Source organism: Leopardus geoffroyi, chromosome B3 (genome assembly GCF_018350155.1).
Source record: "Leopardus geoffroyi isolate Oge1 chromosome B3, O.geoffroyi_Oge1_pat1.0, whole genome shotgun sequence".
NCBI lineage: Eukaryota > Metazoa > Chordata > Mammalia > Carnivora > Felidae > Leopardus > Leopardus geoffroyi.
Genome location: NC_059337.1, coordinates 83,491,265 through 83,509,628, shown reverse-complemented (window position 1 = coordinate 83,509,628; position 18,364 = coordinate 83,491,265). Strand labels below are relative to the sequence as shown.

At 42.2% G+C, this 18,364-nt stretch overlaps 1 long non-coding RNA gene across 4 annotated transcripts in view; it reads left to right on the top strand.

The window, feature by feature from the left end:
• LOC123583533 overlaps positions 1-18,364 on the top strand; it is a 216,836-nt gene that overhangs the window by 50,246 nt on the left and 148,226 nt on the right. The gene's annotated exons all lie outside the window — the stretch shown is intronic.

Below are 18,364 nucleotides of genomic sequence, written 5' to 3'. Positions count from 1 at the left end.
TTTTTTTTTAGGTTTATTATTTCTAGTAATCTCTATACCCAAGTAGAGGCTTGAACTCATGACCCCAAGATCAAGAGTCATATGAGCTTCCAACTGAGCCAGCCCGGCACCTCAAAAACAGTGCTTTTATTTATTTTATTTTTTCAAGCTTCAGATCCATGTAGAACTTGAACTCACAACCCCAAGATCAAGAGTTACCTGTTCAGGGTGCCTGGGTGGCTCAGTCGGTTAAGCGTCCAACTTTAGCTCAGGTCATGATCTCACAGTTCGTGGGTTCGAGGCCCGTGTCAGGCTCTGTGCTGACAGCTCAGAGCCTGGAGCCTGCTTAGGATTCTGTGTCTCCCTCTCTCTCTGCCACTTCCCTGCCTGCACTCTGTCTCTCTCTCAAAAGTAAATATTAAAAAAAAAAAAAAAAAAAAAAAAAAAAAGAGTTGCATGTTCTATCAACTGGGCCAGCCCAGCAGCCCCTTACTTAGTTGTTCTATGGTACAATGTACTTGTTGGGGGGTTGGTTTTGCTGTATTTGTGTGCATAATTTACATACTAGCTTCTTTTGACTTATTTTTGTTTGCTTGTTTCACATCTTGCTCATGTTTGGGAGCTTTGTCTAGATTTTCTGTTTGTCCTGATACAGTCTGGATGATTTTTTTAACTCTTTTCCCACAATATCTCAATTCAGTTTGGTTTTCCTTTAAGCCACAGGATGAGTTTTGACTTTTCTCTAGTAATAGCAAATTGCACTATTTTGCCTTAGATTGGGAGGTGGGTAAAGGGACAAGGCTCATCTCAGGGTAATGCTGTCTTTGTTAGATTATCTGGGCCCTCTTCTGAGATTCTGTTACGTGTTCTTTGCCGGGTTCACCAGTCATCATTGGAGGTGCGTTTAACATTTTTTCAACAGTGTATGTTGCCGGGAGCACTCACTTTCCCTCAGGTCTTTTCTGTCTGTTATTTTCTCCATTTTGTACATTTTGCCTAGAAGTATTTCCTGTCAGGAGAGGAAAAAGATAATAATAACTATTTCCTTTACCTTTCTCCAGATCTGTAGGTGTTAGTGAGAATTCCTAATACTTAGTTAAAATCAGTGTTTAAATTCTTAGGGGAGAGGATGAGGGATTGTTCAGAAATGGATTTGTGTTGAGTCTCTTCTTTGCTCCAAAGTATCTTGTGTTGAAGTTTATTAAGTTAGATTATAACCCTCTGAATTTGGTTGCTGTCATGAAATTTTTTTGGCCTTTTAGTACTTTTTTCTCATTCTATTAGTATCAGGGCGAAAAAAATCAGTCAGGACTCTTAATTTGCTATCTTAACATGACCCCAGGTGACTTTTCAGTAATTTTACATGGCTCACTATTACTTTGGTTTAAATAGAGTTTCATTTGAAGAAACTTGAGGATGAGGAGGGGATAACAAGACAAACTGAGTTAGTGAGGTGGTATATGAATCTATAGGCCAAAAATGTAAGTCATTTAAAATGATTTCAACACATGAATATTGAACATTGTTCATTTGAAGGTGGGAATAAAATGTGTTGACAAAAACAGCAAATTCTGATGAATGGGAAAGCCCTCTTTTTGTTTGATAAATTAAGGAATTTTATTTCAAAACATCCGGATTTGTTTATCTGGAAGAACTGACACAATTAGTAAAGATTGAGGAACATCACAATCAAACCAGAAATCATTCTTGAGCTTTTATTTCAGACAGATTTGTGTCCTTTGTAAGATTTGTGTCCTTTGTCAAGGTGGCTGGTTCTTAGAGGCTATGGTACCTCTCCTAATTTTTTTTCTTTTAATGTTTATTCTTGAGAGAGAGACAAAGTGTGAGCAGGTGAGGGGCAGAGAGAGAGGGAGACAGAATCAGAAGCAGGCTCCAGGCTCTGAACTCTCAACACAGAGCCTGATGCGGGGCTTGAATTTAGGAACGGCAAGATCATGATCTGAGCTGAAGTTGGATGCTTAACTGACTGAGCCACCCAGGCGTCCTGGCCATAGAACATCTCCTAGAAGTAAGAAGTGAGGGCAGTAGAGTTACACTTGCAAGGGCAGTGCAGATGGGGTTGAGGAGAGAGGTGTAGAGTCACCTAGAGGAGGTAGATTGGTGTCCAGGCTTGCAAGATGGTAATACGTGCACATATAAATGCACTAACAGATTTACAGAAGCAGGGTGTCGAAAGCAGAGGGCTTGGTCAGCTGTGGGAAGCACAGAAAAAAGAGAATCACCGAGGATTCCTTTTCTTTTATCCCATGCCAGCTCTGTCCCTGGGTACGGGAGAATTTACAAGTAATCAGACTTCCAGAAATTCCAGTCCCAAAGACAAGAATGTCCCTATGGTGAGCCTGATGTTAAAACATGAGCTTCCTCTGACTCCCCCATTCCAGACTGCATGTCCTCAGGCAGTTTTCTGGTTCTAGAGAAGGTCTGCTCATGTAGAAAGAGGGAATGAAGAAAGTACACAAATTTTAAATATTTCTGAGTCTTTCACAGTGATTTCTCATGGTAATGAGTGGCTTCTGATTACCATTTGGTTTTGCCTGACTATAGGGAGAAAAGGAGATTGTTATGCCAACCTGAATAATTGCAATCTGGGTGACAATTCTATTTCTCACTTTAAATTAATATATTGCCAGCTTGCTGCCTTCCTCAGGTCTTCTGTGCATTTTAGTTACTATCAGTCAGTGTTTTGGGGTCTGGGCTCTCCTTGACATTGACAAGAGTGAGTCAGCCTTCTCTTGGATGACTGACTCTGTTTCCATCTTCTACCCCTGTCTTTATTTCTACATTGAACGCAGTTACCTATTTGGTTGATTCATCTGTATTAAAATGTGCTAAGACCAAAGGAAAATTTAAATACTGCTGAAGAAAATTTATGGAAAACCGTTTTTGGATCTCATTTGACTTGACTCAATTGTTTTGAAACAAGAAGAGTAGTGTGGGGAAACCAGGACAGTTTCTTGAAATAATCTTGCAAAGGTCGCTTAGAAAGGTCATTTTAATGTTGTAGACCTATGTCTCCTCATTTGAAGTATAATGCGCTTTCGACCAATTTCCTGCCCAGCTTAATGGTACTGAGCCCTGTTAGTAGAAGCAAAAGGTTACTTTGTGAAACAATGGAGCTAGCATGGGGGCAGGGATGTTTGGAGAGGACCCAAGGGTGAAGCTGTTGATTGCCCAGGCATTTCAAATATTTGTTCTTGTGGCCTTGCTTATTTCAGATTGACCAGTTCTTTTGAAAAGCCAGATTATGTGATAAAAAGCACAGAAGGGAAGGTGGTAGAGATCACATTTGGGCCATTTAACAAGGCTGGGAGGGAGACTTGATTGACACTGGGGCCTTAACCAAAACAACTTAATGACTGTGTTTATTTTGAATAAAGAGGGTCTCAGTTACAAACTATGGAGGCAGATTTGTTATCTAATAAAAAGGCAAGACCAATAGTTGAGTCAAAAAGTTGGAGGAAGCATGGAACTTATTTCAAAAAACAACAAAAAACCAATAACAAAACCAGAAAACCCAATGCATGTGTACCTATAACGTTTTGTATTAAATTTGTAGAAATCTAGATGTTTTTACATTTTGATATAGATTCCAGGCTTAAATTTTTTCTCTAATTCTTTTTCTTTAATGTTTATTTTTATTTCTGAGAGTAACAGAGTGTGAGCGAAAGAAAGGCAGAAAGTGAGGGAGGCAGAATCCGAAGCAGGCTGCAGGCTCTGACCTGTCAGCACAGAGCCCGACGCAGTGCTTGAACTCACAAAGTGTGAAATCATGACCTGAGCTGAAGTCCTATGCTTAACCTACTGAGCCATTCAGGCACCCCAATTTTTTTTTTATTTAGGACAAGTCTACCAATTATAGTCCTGCATAATTTTTCTTACCCAAAAGACATCCAAAACATATCATCATTGTCCAAATTTTAGTTTATTTCAAGAGAGGTACATATTTCAAGAGGTCTCTGATATAATTTGAGGGCAGAATCCATCTAGAATTTTACTTTTTCGCCTTAATGTTTTATAGTCCTCAACATCAAAATTTATAGTGACTCTCCTTTGTGAAATCACCTTTATATAGATCATTCTCCTAGAAACAACCATTTTCTTTCTTTTCATCACCCTCTTTGAATATTTATATAAAATGAAATAAAAAACATTGTTTCTGTAATAAGCACAATGAGCTTGATTAAACTCTACTGACTCTCAGAAAGGAAGTTGTCATCCATCACCTCACAGCATCCAGCCTGGTAAGGAAACAGCATGCCCCGGGGATCAGCCATTGGGAATGTGAAATATCAGCATTCCAGGTGGTCTGCTAGGTGGAGGTGAGATAAGAGAACTTTTCCTCTGTGGGCTTTAGGAGTTGTCTTGTCCACATTCATCTCGCTTTGGAGTTAAGACCATTGTATTCCAGTGAGGTGAAGTGACCTATAGCTGATCACAGAACAGGAGAACTATTACAGAAGTCTGTTTCCTGAGTCTTAGCTCAATACTGGGTATTGTTCTGTGGTGATTTATTTAGAATATCCGCCCCCCCCCCACCTGCATCCCATTTTATGGAGACAGAATTGACATGTAACATTGTATTAGGTTGAGGTATACAACCTAATTATTTGATGTGTGTATGTGTGTGTGTGTATACTGAAATGATAACCACAATAAACTTAGTTAACATTCATCACTTCACATATTTGAAATTTTTTTCTCTCTTTTAAGATCTATTCACTTAACAACTTTCAAATATACGATGTAGTATTTGTTCACTATGGTCGCCATGCTGTACCTTACCTCCTCAGAATTTCTTTATCTTACAGCTGAAAGTTTGTGCCTTTTGATCATGTTCAGCTGTCCTCCCCCCAGGCCCCCACTTCTGCCCCAGTCTCTGGCAGTCACCAATCTCTGTTCTGTATTTCTATGACCTCTGTGTTTTAAAGATTCCACCTATAAGTTAGATCATACGGTATTTGTTTTTCTCTGACTTACTTCACTTGGCATAATGCCCTCAAATTTCATCCATGTTGTAGCAAATGGCAGGATCTTCTCTTTTAAGGCTGAATAATATTCCACTGTATGTGTACCCATATTTTATTCATTCATCTGTTGACGGACACGGGTTGTTTTCATATCTTGGCTATTGTAAATAATGCTGCAATGAACACGGGGGTGCAGATATCTTATCGAGTTAATGTTTTTGTTTTCTTTGGATAAGTTCTCAGAAGTGGAATTGCTGGATCATATTTTTAATTTTTTGAGGAGCCACAGTGTTTTCTATAGTGGCTGCCCCCATTTACATTCCCACCAACCATGCACAAGTGTTCTATTTTCTTCACATCCTTTCCAGGGCTTGCTATTTCTTGTCTTTTTTATAATAGGCATTCTAAGAGGTGTGAGGTGATGTCTCATCGTGACTTGATTTTGTATTTCCCTGTCAATTAGTGATGTTGAACACATTTTCATGTATGTGTTGGCCGACTGTATGTCTTCTTTGGGAAGATTGGGAAAATGTCCATTCAAATCCTCTGCTCATTTAAATTGGATTATTATTATTTTTGGTACTGAGTTCTATGAGTTCTTTATATATTTAGGACATTAACCCTTTATCAGATATATGAGTTGCAAACATTTTCTCCCATTCAGTAGGTTGACTTTTCACTTTGTTGATGGTTTCCTTAGCTTCTTGATATGGATGCTTAACATTCATTTTCAATTATTTTTCCTTTCGAATACACGTTTATAGGGTTATATATTTCCCTGTAAGTAATTGTTAGCTGAATCCTACGGGTTTTGATATATAGTATTTTGATTATTGATCAGTTTTGTTTCCATTATGATGCCTTCTTCATGAGTTTTTCGTAATTTCTAAACGTATGGTGGTTTTCTAGTTATTTTTTGTTACTTATTTCTTGCCTCATTTCATTATGATGAGACAACATACTGAACATTTTAATCCTTAGACATTGTTGAGGCTTGCTAAAATCCAGCATTTGGTCAGCTTTATAAGTATTCTATGGTGAATTTGAAAGGTTCAATATTACTGAATGCTGTGTTCTATATATGCACATTAGGTCAAATTTATACATCATGTTCAAATTATTTTTTTCTTCCTCCTTGTTCTACTAATTTCTAAGAGAGGTATGTTTAAATCTTCCAGCATAATTATAGATGTGAGTTTGTAATTTTGAAATTTTTGGCTTTATAGAAGTTTAGATTGTGTTATGGGGGAAAACAAAGGTCAACTTCTTTTTTTTTTATTTCTGGTGAATCAAACATCATTATCAAGAAAGTTTTTTTTTTAATTAAAAAAAAAACATTTATTTATTTATTTATTTATTATTGAGAGAGAGACACAGAGCATGAGCAGGGGAGGGGCAGAGAGAGGGGGAGACACAGAATCCGAAGCAGGCTCCAGGCTCTGAGCTGTCAGCACAGAGCCCAACGTGGGGCTCGAACTCACAAACCACGAGATTATGACCTGAGCCAAAGTTGGATGCTTAACCAACTGAGCCACCCAGGCGCTCCAAGAAAGTTTTTTAAAAAAACTTCTTAGTGTTTATTTATTTGTGAGAGAGAAAAAGAGAGAGTGTGAGCAGGGGAGGGGCAGAGAGAGAGGGAGACACAGAATCCGAAGCAGGCTCCAGGCTCTGAGCTATCAGCACAGAGCCCAATGCGGGCCTAGAACTCACGGACAGTGAGATCATGACCTGAGCTGAAGTCAGGTGCTTAACTGCCTGAGCCACCCAGGCATCTCAAAAAACTTGTTTGTTTTCCAGTAGCTTTTTAAGTTTGGTCTTAAAATCTCTGTTTCACAATGTATTTAAAAGAAAAAAAAATAGGTGCTATGGCCTTCAGGAACAATTTCCTCCTCCGAAGCCTCTTCCACACCAAGGGGGAGAAAACAGCCCATAACAAAATGGTTAAACAAAAATCAATCTTTGGGAGACCTGGGTTATTATCCTGGTTCCACCACTTAACAGTTATGAGACTCTGAATGAGTCCCCTAACTTCTCTAAATCTCAGCTTCTTAAACTGTAAGACAGAGATAACAATAGCACCTACCATTATTGGGTCATGAGGTTGCAACAGAGACTGGCAGTCAAGAATTGACCATCGTGCCTGGCATATGCAAATGGTAACTGTGATTCTCTTCTTGTGATGAGTTGATGTTTTCTTTGCAGTTGTTCTCAGGTTTCCAGTTGCTCACATTAGGCAGAGTTCAAAGCACCCAGCTGGGGGGTGTGCCATGTCTCCAGATAACTGGTGACTGCTTAGTAATGTCACTTTGGGTTCCCGTTACTAGTCCAGCTTCTGAAGAAGTTTCCCCAATTCCATCTATACCAGGCAACGGTATTGCCATAAACCTTCACACATAAGTCTGATAGTGAAAGTTCATTGGGGGAGGCTCTTGATTTGTTCTCTGAGTTGTTGACTATTGAGGCCTTTTGACTTTTTCTCTGAGCTGTGACCATGTTTGATATTGAAGAACAATTCAGATGATGCTTCTGAGGTAAGTGGTTTCACAGAAGACACCACCTTGCAACAAATGGTGTATAGAATTTCCCCGTATTATCTGTGCAGCCAGGATTGGTTTTCTTTTTGACTCTGAAGTACTCTGCCTTACCAGTGGGATTCTTTCTGTGTCTGGATACACGGAGTTACTTGGAATCCTCACTTGTCAACTGTTGGCTAAAGGTTTAAAGGACCTTATTCCATCCCCCTGCAATATTAAAACTTCTAGCTTTTCTTACATATTATTTCTTGTGCTTTCCCATCCTTGTGCTGGAATGTGCAAGGAGCAGTGCAGGTCCAAAGAGATGGTCTTGAGGAAAGAGCTAGGGAACTTTCTTTAGTGATGACCAGCCAGTTCATCAGTTAGGAGTTGAATTCAGTAGCACAAGAGGCTCTCCCTACCCAATAACATGGTTTAAAAAAGATAGATGATTCAGTTTCATCTAAAAGATGTTCAGATAGTCCATGGTTGGCATGGTATGGTTCTCAAAGAACTAAGTTCTCTTTTAACCTAGTCCATGCCTTCCATCTTTAAGGTCATTTCATGATCCAGTATAGCTGCTGGACCTCCAGTTACTATGCTGAGTTACAGTCTAGAATAAAGAGGAAAGACTGAAACAGAAAGATGCCGTTGTAGAATATAAGGTTGCCTCGCAGTTGTCATCCTTGCTCGGATCTCACCAGCCAGAGTTTTGTCATGTTGCTGGATCTAGCTGCGAGGGAGGTTGAGAAATACAATATTGTATTCTGGGCAGCACTGTGCTGAAATTTTGGACTCTGTGATCAAAGAGAAAAAGGAGAATGGATATTGAGTGGTTAAACGACAGTGTTTGTTACATTGGTATGTAGCTATAGTGGTTAACCAGGGATGATGATTCCATCTGACTCAACTCCAGACTCCTGCAGTTTGGGAACAAGCTCACTCTTTCTGTATGGAATAAAGCCTCCATTGTCTGTCCATTACTTTCTCTCTCTTGGAAAAAGGTAAAGACTACCACACAAGAACCACTGTGGATTGTCGGGCCATGCCAAACAAAGTCAACGGATCTCTCTGGGGAGAAATGGCAGTACAAGCGCAGGAAGTCCTTGATACTTCCTTGATCAGCATCCAGTCTGTCTGATCTTCGTGCACGCCGTCTCTTGTGTGACTGCAGTGTTTGTTCCAGAGCCCAGGCTGTAGGGTAAATCCATGTGACGCGCACAGGAAGAAGGGGACAGGGTAGATTCCACAAGGGTAAGACTTTGCCTCAAGTCCGCTTGTTCAGTACCCATTTGATATGAATGGTGAAGGAATTACAGGTTTTCGAAGGAAGACCACACCGATCAGTGTCCAATATAAGGCTGTTCCCTGGAATGCAGCCTTTCTTTTGTCATTTCCTTCACGTCAGTTTCTGGAAAGGATAGCCATCACTTGCTGTCATTGTTTTTGCCAGAACGGTTTGGCACTTGAGTCTTTGCCTAACTTTTGTGCAGCATTTCGTAATGTTGATGCTTCTGGCCTTCTTGAAACCATTTTCTTCCCTGATTGCTGTGACACGCGTCCCTTGACCCTTCTGGCCTCTTCCTTTTCCAGTTTCTGTCAGGGGTTCTGTGGTAGAGCCCCTCCTTAAGAAACGTGGTGGAGGCCTCCTCAGAACAAAGGAAGGCGACGTGGCCCAATGAACTACCATACACCTATGTATAACTCTGACACAGCTCTGTAACTTGGACTGTATCCAATCAGACTATATGTGTCACCATATATGGGACACAAAGAAGTAGAACTTGCATTAAAGGCTATATCCCGCTGTGCTTGGGGCTCAGCCTTTTTGGGGTCTTAGCCCAGAGCCCATGCCAGCATGAAAAAAGCTGCTTCCTGCAAAGAAGAGCCTTGGTGTCCTGTCTCTCTGTGCGACAATCCTGCTACAGTTCATAATCCCCTCACTATTCCTTTGACACCACCCAGCACTCCATTGTTGGCCCTTTGTTCATCTTCTATCTGTTTTCATATGCAGTGGCCCCTGGACCGATGGCTGCCCCTACTGTCTAAGTGCTGATGTCTCTGATGTATTTTAAGACAGATTTCTCAGAGCACCTGGGTGGCTCAGTCAGTTAAATATCCGACTTCCGCTCAGATCATGATCTTAACGGTTTGTGAGTTCGAACCCCGCATCAGGCTTTCTGTTGTCAGCACAGAGTCTGCTTCAGATCTTCTGTCTCCCTCTCTCTCTGCCCTTCCCCTACTTGAGCTATCTCAGTCTCTCTAAAAAATAAACACTAAAAACCAACAAAAAAAAACCCCCAGACTTCTCTCTAGAGATCTAGAACTGTTTTCCAATTGCTCACTGAACATTTGTGCCAGGATTCCCCGTAAGCACTGAAAACTTACCACATCTAAAATGGAGTTCTTCAACTCCCCTTACTTGTTTGTTTTTCTCTTAAGCCTTTCCTTTCTCCCATATTCTCCGTCTTGGTAAATAGCAGCCATATCCCCAAGCCAGAAATCCGGGAGTCATGTCTCACTCCTTTCTTTCCATCATTTCTCTCCATATCTAACCAATCACCCAAACCTCTTCTTTCAGGCTCTCAGATCCACCCCCTTGCCTCTACCCTCACCCCTGCCCTCACCCAGGCCCTCATCCTTTATCACATGGGATATTGCTACAACCACTTCCTAACTGCTTCTATTTAATCCTGGCTGTCCTTGAAGCTGCCATCAGAGTGACCTTTCCAGTACAAAAACTCTATTATGTTACTTCTCTGAATAAAACCCTTTAAACTTCCTGTTGCCTATAGGATGCCATTCAAACTCCTCACCGTAACATTCAGGGTAGCTCCCTAGTTGGGCTGCTGCTTGTCTACATGGCTTTTTTGTAGGACCCCCCCAAAAAATAGTTGCCCCTCCCCCATTTCCCCAGGCATGTGCAGCCTAGCAGATGCAGGAGGGCTTAGAAAGTGGAACATGTCTTTATATGAAAACAAGGTATCATTCCATTGGGAGGATACAGCCCTGCATAAGGGGATGGGGCTTAGCTTAGCAAAACTGGGGCTAAATACATCTCATGAAATTGTCAGCTGACCTATTTCCATATCTACACACATTCCTAGATGTGGCCATACTCCAGTATGTTGAATTATTTGCAAGCTTTATCTTGACGCCATGATAGTGATGATGCTTTCCAGGAACCTCCCCCTCTTCCTCTAGCACCCATGGTTAACTCCAACTTGTCTTTCAAGACTTGCTATAAGCATCATCTCCTTCTGGGAGGCTTCTCCGCCCTCATAGCCTGAATTCCTTGCCATGACTCAGTGTACCCTAACACCTGTCTCTGTGTCTGCCACATGACTTTGTCATAATGTTGTAATGATTAGCTTTTACATTTGTCTCCCTCTGTACTTGGTGAACAACTTAAGGGCAGAGGGTAATCTTTTATGCATCTTTATATTCCTGGCTTGGTTTGGATAGATTCTCAATTAATGGTAGGGCAACTCCCAAAAATGAGGCAGAATGTGAGCTTCTAGGTTTAGACAGAACTACAGGGCTTATATTTATTGCAAACAATTAAGAAAATAATAGTACTATTTAGCAATGCAAAACCATTGCAGAACACTCCAGAAAGGAATTGTCATTTATTTATGAGCAAAGGCATACATTCGAAGAGGCTAAATGCTGACAGAAGCAAGGAAAGCCTTGGTCTTTTGAGAGGCATTTTAAGGGCTGTAAGGCAAAATTAGAGCCGGCCAGACATAGGAGATGGCTATGATGTGAATAGGGCAGATGAGCTAAGAACAAACTCGAATTAAGCCTAAGGAGCAGAAACGGGAGCTTCTGTTTAAAACCCACTTTCGCAATTGACTGCATGTTTGACCTCTGGGCATCATTAACCTCTGTGTCTTAGTTTCCACATCTGTAAAGTGGAGATAATAATGCTTCCTTACTTCAAAGAATTATAGATTAATCAATGTCGGGAAAATGTCTCTAACTTGGGCACTCTGTGTAAATATCCAGAGTAGCATGTAGGGAAGGAAGGTGTAAATACTAAAGAAATAAATCTGAGCTTCCTTCTCGTTTGTTCCAAATGTTAAAAAATGAAAAATGATTGCTAATGTCCTCATCCTGGAAAATGCTATTGAGGAAAGAGCAGTTAGATTGGTATTTTGGAAAAAAAGTCCTTTGGATGGCTACGTCTTGTATTCTTCCATGTGATTTCAGAATAGAGGTGTCTGCTGAGGTTTGTGACTTCTAGGTGCCTGGGACTGAGACCTCCTGGATGAATCATTATGAACCAAAAAACGTGCTTACGCTGGGAATGCTTGGCCAGCAAATATGGTTATTGCTTGCCCGGGAGTGGGTGATGATCTTAGAGCCTATGTGAGCTTCCTATTTCTTCCTCTTCTCTCCCCATTGCCCAGCTTCCCTCTACCAGAGGGGTGGCCCTCCATGTGATCTGAAAATTAAAATGTCAAGAATCTACAGTCGGCCCCTCCCCAGCTTTCTAAAAAGGGTAGACTTCCCAAAAGGGCCTTAGGCTTATTTGCTGGCTTGAGGGCCTCAGCAGGCTGAGTGGGGTGATGGGTGGAAAGGAGGAGGTAGATAGCCAAGAGAGGTCAAATTGCCCCACGGGAAAAAAATGGATCCAACACCAAGGTGTTCTTATGGTGCAGGAGGGTGAGAGGCAGGCACAGGGCCCAGAGCAAGGAGGGGGCTGGGCTGGCAAAGGGGAGCACCAAGCGCCAGAGTTGGGGCCTTCATGTGGGGGAGGAAGGGAGAGAGGTTTGGCCTGCTTTTTCCTACTATGAGAGAAAGGTTTTGAAGGGGATGTTTAGAACAGGGCCATGGACTAGGAGTTAGATCTGTCTCTTTTCCATTCTACTTCCTCTCCTTTTAATGAGTTAATGTATTAAGATTGGTCTTGAGGCAGAGTGACTTAACAATAGTCCAGGTATGTTCAAGAAACGGGAAGATTTTTTTTTTAATGTTTTTATTTATTTTTGAGAGAGACAGAGCATGAGCGGAGGAGGGGCAGAGAGAGAGGGAGACACAGAACTGTAAGCAGGCTCCAGGCTCTGAGATGTTTGCACAGAGCCCATCGCAGGGCTCGAACCCACTAACCTGTGAAATCATGACCTGAGCTGAAGTCAGATGCTTCACTGACTGAGGCACCCAGGCGCCCCAAGAAACTGGAAGATTTTAAAATGAGAGCAGCAGAAAGGGCAGCTGATGTTGTAGATGAAATGGCATAGGGTCCTTGAAGCGTTGAGCTGCTTTGCTGGTTGCCTTGGGTGGTGGGGTTTGGGGCAGATCAGACTGGGTCCAGTTCATCTATACCAACAGTGTTGCCTATCCCTGTTCCTGATGCTCACTGCTGGGCACTAGCTCCACCTTTCCTTAGACACATTTAGATGCCAAGGAGAGGAGAATCTGATCTAAGGTCAAGCCATATATACTCAAGGATTGTTCTCAAGAGTGAGCGGTTCCTGGGGGACTGGAAAGTTTCAGATGCTTGGACTGGTATCTCCCTATTGGTCTTTTTAAATTACATTGCTTTGTCTGCATAGCTTGCCGGGTAGAAACAGAGACCAATGAGAAAGTTCTCTTGCACAAGGAGTTAAGGGCAAGCACCACTGTATTACGGACTCACACACGACCCTCTATTATGTACGACCTTTTATCTTAAGGGGGCACTTTCTCTGTTGCTTTGCTAATCATTTATTTTTCTTTTGAATTGTGAGAAGAATTTATTTTTCTTTTGAGTCACTCTGACCTTAAGTGATGTTAACAACAAAGCAAAGTAGTTGGAAGTGCTTTTTGTACTGTTGTTGTGTTTGGAAATGTTAACCTTGTGTTACGGTCACAGCTAAGTGGTTTAGATCAGACCTAAACATCCTGGACAGCTGTATCCCTGATTTGTATACAGACTTGGATAAGGCATGGCCGCCCTTTCCAAGTTTTGTGCCCACCTCACTCGCCTCTTCCACCTGAAGAAGGAAGCTGTACAACAGGCCCAACCTGTCTGTACCTGTGTGAGCATTATTTAAAAGAGAGAGGCGGGCGCCTGGGTGGCGCAGTCGGTTAAGCGTCCGACTTCAGCCAGGTCACGATCTCGCGGTCCGTGAGTTCGAGCCCTGCGTCAGGCTCTGGGCTGATGGCTCGGAGCCTGGAGCCTGTTTCCGATTCTGTGTCTTCCTCTCTCTCTGCCCCTCCCCCGTTCATGCTCTGTCTCTCTCTGTCCCAAAAAAAAAAAATAAATAAACGTTGAAAAAAAAAATTAAAAAAAAAAAATAAAAGAGAGAGGCATGTTACTGTTTTGATGCTGTTGGCTTGCCTTTCAGAGATGGACTACTTTTTCTTGATGGGTATTGCCTGAAATGGAATAATAGAATAACCCTTCTGTCTGCTTTTATCTCCTGAATAGGAACTCTTCAGAGACACTTCTTTGGGGGAGTCTGGAATAATTAATTCTCTCCCCCCCCTCTCCATCTTTCTCAATGCATTTAATTTAAACTTTCTTAATGAAAACTCATCTCTCATAAACGCCGGGTTGGCCCATTTTGTGTGTGCCTGCTCTGTCCTGCTTTGAGTGATGTGTAAATAAGAGGCAATCTGGTGATGAGTTTTGCTTGTGTGGTGTGGACGGGTGGAGAGGGAGGAGGGTTTGATGAATAGAGGCACCCAGAAAATGTACTTGATAATAACATGGCCATGATTGATGTTGTAATTCCTGAAAAATTATCATTGTGATATAATTATTTGTTTATGAACTGTGCCCTGAGACTCCCAAGTTTGTGATTATTCATGGCACAGATAAAACTCTAAAGTCAATAATTCATCAAGGGTATAATGGTTTTGTTTGGGGGAGGTGTGGGGGGGGTCACATGGATATTACATCCTGTTTCTGACACTTCTGCTATAAATCTGAGAACTCCTTTAGTATGAGGAAGAGCCACCTCCTTACCCTCTGCTATTTTTTTTTTTTTTAAAGTAGCTTTAATAGTTTGGATATATTTTAAAAACGGAAACTAATTTTACTCTTCTAGAAAAATTCTTTCAGCATAGGAACGTTATCTGAGTCATTTTTCTTGGTGTATTCCATGACTGCCAAAAAGGGAGAGTTGAATACAAGAATGAAAACAACTGTGTTTTGTCCCCAGAACAGTACAGGACGATCGTACACTAATCCCTTTGATTTTGCTCCATAAAAGGGGACAAGAGGAGACAAAAGGAGGTCCATTCATTTTCAGAAAGTTGATGAGTTTGGCCTCATGATTCCTTCTTGAATTTTGAGGGGGGTGATTTGACTCATACATATCAGAAGTCTTAGCATCTCTAACCCCATTCTGCCCCCATAGGAGGGCTGATGTGGTACTTGCTCTAATTTTTTCCATTTCCTTCTCATGGTGGTTTTTTTTCCTTCCTCAGCCCGCTGGGAATCTTTGTCATGGATGTATTATGTGCCATAAAGATTTCCTAGATACTGGGGCCAGGACTCACCTCTCCAGCAGGGCTGGGTGAAGCCGTCTTGGAGGGCATGTAAAGTACAATGAGAATGAGAAGTGTTTTCACAGCGACAGGCTTTTGCTCCCTTTCCATGCCTAATGAATTAGTGAACTTCTCTCCTTCAATTGCTTTTCACCTAAGCACAGGGCAGCATTATACGGTTATACACCTAAGGGAGGTGGGAGACCTACCTTAATGAAAACTTGTGAAAAGACCAAGGTGTTCTTGTTGACTAGAGGTTCAAGACGAGAAAACAATTTGATCTGGCTGCTAAGTAGGGACTGTACTCTCAGGCTGTTTTAATTAAGAGCTTAGAGTCCGGGGATACCCGGTTGGCTCAGTCGGGAAAGCATGCGATTCTTGATCTCGGGTTGTGGGTTCAAGACCCACGTTGGGAGTAGAGGTTACTTAAAAAAATAAAAAGATAAAAAAAATACATACCCTAAAATTCAAAGTAAAAAAAAGAGCCCAGAGTCCTGAGCAAGAGATGTAATGGGACTTCTATTCCATGTTGGAACCAAATCACACCTGGAGCTCTGTGATTGGTCCAAGGTGCCATATTTTTAAAAGGACCCATTATAGGTTGAATTATGTCCTCCAAAAAGTTAAAGTTGTAGCCCTCAGTACCTCACCACGTGATAGTAAATTCATTTTCTTCTCATAATACAGTACTGTAAATGTAATTACTTAGGATACAGTCATACTGGAGAAGGGTGGGCCCTTAATCCAGTATGACTGGTGTCCTTATTGGAAGAGGAGAGCATGGAAGAGGACAGTGGGGAGAATGCCATTTGAAGACAGACACAGGGGGCAGACAGCCATATGATGATGGAGGCAGAAATTGGAATGATGTAACTATAAGTCAAAGAGTGCCAAGGATTGCTGGTAACCATGAGAAGCTAGGAGAAAAGCATGGAATAGACTATCCTTCAGAGGCTTCCAAAAAGAACCGACCATCCTGGCACCCTGAATTCAGGCTTATATCCTGCAGAGCTGTGAGAGAACAAATTTCTGTTTCAAGCCACAATTTGTGGCAAAAAACAGCAACCCAGGAAAGCGATAGGAAAGCAATGCCAGGGCCTTGACAAATTCTGGTACACCCAGATGAGAGTGACCAGGCTAGTGAACGCATCTGCCACAGTGGCACTGGAGGAAAAACTGGAAGAACAGGTGACAGCCTAGAGAGTTATCAGACCCTGACAGCTATATTCACCTCTTTGAAGGTCACTCAGAAAAAGACTCTGTCTAACTCCAGAGGTAAGATTTCAGCTCAACACCCTCTAAAAGTTACAACTATCCAATAGTGGGCTAGAAAGACCTTCACCACTAGAATTAAAAAGATGTGATTTCTACACTAGAGTTGCTAAGATCCTCTGGATGATGCCTGAGCTTACAGCTCAATGTTCATCAGTGTGGATATGTTATTAAATGGTACCTTCTTGAGGAACTGAGATCCATTTACTTAGCTGTTTATGGTAGACGACGTCAAAGTTTACTAAGTTACCGACTGATTGGGCTCTTTCTTCTTCTTCCTTTATTTGTTTTACCTAATCTATTGCTGTATATAGAGTACATTGTATTTTACACACACACACACACACACACACCCATCCTCCAGCCAACATTTATCAATGGCCGACTCTGTGCCAGCTGTATGGACTATCCAGGAAGGCAGGAATAAATGAACTTGCTGCTTTATCCATTTTGCCATTCCTTTTTAGGAAATGCATAGAAACTCAAGCTATCCTGCCATACCACATTTCTAGTGGAATCTGCCTCTTGACCAGTTATGTTTCATTTCCTCCCTCCCTCCCTCCCTTCTTTCCTTCCTTCTTTCCTTCCTTCTTTCTTTCCTTCTTTCTTTCCTTCCTTCCTCCCTTCCTTCCTTCCTTCCTTCCTTCCTTCCTTCCTTCCTTCCTTCCTTCCTTCCTTCCCATCCATCGGTACTCTGAAGACCTTTACTGAACAAAGGCTGTTTGTGAATCACTGAGCTAGGCACTAAGGGGGGACATGAAAATGAACGAGGCATGGTTTGTGCTTCCCGGGAGGTGGGGTGGTTTACCAGGTTAGCCCCTCTTCTTCATAATGATTTACTAGGAGATATATGAAAGCAGGAGCATCTAAGGGTGATCACTTACCTTAGCATACCAGAGTTGTTTCTTAAGCCTGCTAGTTGTTGTCATTCTTTGGGAATTAAGCCCAAGAACGAGGTTGGTGTTGTGTTGCTATATGATATGAACTATTGGCAAAGGTATTTTTCTTGCTCTCCTAAGTCCTCTATTCTTCCTACTTTTTGAACCTGGATAATAAGCCTTTTAGCCTGAACAGACTATCTTCTGGGCTTGACAATATACATTATCTCTTACCTTCAATGCAATGCTGAGGCCAGGTTGACTTCAAATTGTTGGAAGCATGTTCAATGTAAACAGGCTTTGTCTAGGAATAGGCAAAGATGGGGGAGAATTACAGTCCACAAGGGCTAAAATCCATTTCTTTATGCTCAACTGATGCAAATCTTCCCTCTTGTCCCACCTGCTGCCTTTATTTGAAGTTCTTTTTCTTTTTCTTGTTCCTTATTGCAAAATAAACAATATCAGTATTGGCTGGGAAGGAGAAGAGGAAAGGTCCGGAGGGCTGGCTACAGATCCCTGTTCTGTCCATGACCTGCAACCTGCGGCCTTGACACACTGACTTGCTGCCGGCCTGGTTGGGGAGAGGTCCTGTGCCTCTGGGGCTCGGGGCCCTGGCTTGGCTGCTGGCCTGGTGCTGGGGACATGGCGGGGCTCCTGGCTGTCAGTGGGTCTGAGTCCAGAGCTTGCTTGTTCTCTTTTTGGCCAAGAGGTGTTTTTTTATTTCATTAGTGACATAATTCAGCATTGATGGGTACAAATAAAGGACGGGGAACTTGCTGGTACTAAGGGAGGCTTGAGCCTGGGGGAGAATCCTGGACTTCTACCACTTCTACTGCAGAAGCTTGAGATGCAGTGAGGATTTCACTTCATCCATCCCTGTCTGGCTGCTGCTTTTCAACTCTCCTTGCCACCACCTGCAAACCACGGGGCTGAAGCAGTGTCCAGCAATACAGAGTTAGGGCCAACCAACACGACCATCAGCTGACAGAGGGTCAGCCCTAGTACCACACTCATCCATTTGCCCTCTGCCTCGGCAGACCCTCCCCTATACAAAGTTCTGGAGGCCACCCGTAGGAGCCGGCCTCATCAGCACCTACCAGACCAAATACCTCCAGTAAGGTGACTTCAGCTCGCGCTCTGTTCAGGATTGAGTTTCTAGCTTCCTCAGTGTTTTGACTTCTCAGTCTTGCTGACTCTCCAGAGCAAAAGTGAAAGATAAACTTTGGAAAAGTGTTGGGAGAACCCAATTCAGTGT